Source organism: Polyodon spathula, chromosome 25 (assembly GCF_017654505.1).
Source record: "Polyodon spathula isolate WHYD16114869_AA chromosome 25, ASM1765450v1, whole genome shotgun sequence".
NCBI classification, from domain to species: domain Eukaryota; kingdom Metazoa; phylum Chordata; class Actinopteri; order Acipenseriformes; family Polyodontidae; genus Polyodon; species Polyodon spathula.
This window is the reverse complement of record NC_054558.1, coordinates 14,882,452-14,884,277: the sequence shown is the minus strand read 5'-3', so window position 1 is coordinate 14,884,277 and position 1,826 is coordinate 14,882,452.

The following is a 1,826-nucleotide window of genomic DNA, read 5'->3' as shown; positions in this document are numbered from 1 at the left end:
CTCTAACTGGATGTGTAGATAGATATTTAAGGGAATCAACTTACTGCTGCCTTTGCTCTGAGAACTTGATATACAAAGCTTACAGAACTGCAGGTGAAACTTGTGTCAAACTAATTTAAATAAAGTGCCATAGGAGTGTTCTAAATGGGCTGTGGAACAACACAACTAAAATATGTTGTGTATATAGCATTCTGTAAATGTACCATGCATCTTCCAATTCACTGGAAACTGCAGTAGAAAGTGTGGATTAAGATGGATCCCCCGGGAGAGTTTTCTAGTCCAACACTAGACCAGTGGTGGCCAGTACACCAAGTATTGGGATCCATTTTGGTGGCTCTCCCTGGCCTCTGTGATCCACCAGCCAATAGTGAACAAGAGTACAATAAAGTGATTCACTTTTGATCAAGAGGAATGATCTGGCTTTAAGCCAGTGGTGAAAAAGACATTAAGGAAAATAAAGTTCTGAATGCTGCCGTGTCTTTCATCCAACATAAATCATTCCATAAAAATAGTAAATAACATTGTAATTTATTAAAGAAACATCTTAGTCAAGTAGACAAATGTTTTGGTTTCTACACAAACTAAACACAATGGCATAAAGTTTAGTGTGAACTTTTGCACTGACCATTTTGTGGAGCGGGCTCAAAAGATGTTGCAGTTCAACAAAGCAGAGCCTTGACAATGTAATTGGAAAGCTTAACGCGCTCTTTCAACTGCAGGTTGGTCAGTGCTTACAACATAATCTCCCACAAGCATGTGGAACCAAAACAAACATTCCAGCTCCCACCTTTTGTTAACGTAATGCTTTGGTGCCAGCTTCTCCTTGTTTGAAATAAGCATGTTTAATCCAGATCGGTACTACTGGAAGGCACAGAAGGCTCTCCCCCATCTTTTGTAACTCACACCACAAAGCGATCCATTGAAACCACAGAACTCTATGAACCAACACATTTGAGGAAGCTTGTTGCTTGGCTTACTGAGCTATGGCAGCCAGAGTAGTTATTAGTGTCATCTACTATTGGAATTAACTTATTTTTCTTAGTATATTAGTTGTCATGCATTACAGTTTTTAAACACTGACTCAAACCTGTTAACTATGCTTATTTAGACTGGTCCACCAGAAATCTCGAGATCCACTAGTAGCCACCACTACTGTAGAACAACCAAATTGGTAGCAACTGTGAGTTTCAGTTTCACAAGTTGACAGATTTTTGAACCAGGATTCTTTTGACAACTTCAGTATGTTCAGTTTCATCAAATGTAATGAATATAAGATGATATTGTAGTGTGCTTGGGACAGAGGTTATGGTATGGGCAGGCATAAGCTACAGACAACACAATTGCATTTTTATCAATAGCAATTTGAATGCACAGAAATACCGTGACAAGATCCTGAGGCCCATTGTCGTGACATTCATCTGCCGCCATCACCTCATGTTTCAGCATGGTAATGCACGGCCCCATGTCACAAGGATCTGTACACAATTCCTGGAAGCTGAAAATGTCCCAGTTCTTCCATGGCCTGCATACTCACCAGGCATGTCACCTATTGAGCATGTTTGGGAAGCTCTGGATCAATGTGTACGACAGCATGTTCTAGTTCCCGCCAATATCCAGCAACTGCGCAGCCATTGAAGAGGAGTGGGACAACATTCCACAGGCCACAATCAACAGCCTGATCAACTCTATGCAAAGGAGATGTGTCGCACTGGATACTGACTGGTTTTCTGATCCATGCCCCTAACCTTTTTTTTTTTTTTTTAAGGTATCTGTGACCAACAGATGCATATCTGTATTTCCAGTCAAGTGAAATCCATAGATTAGGG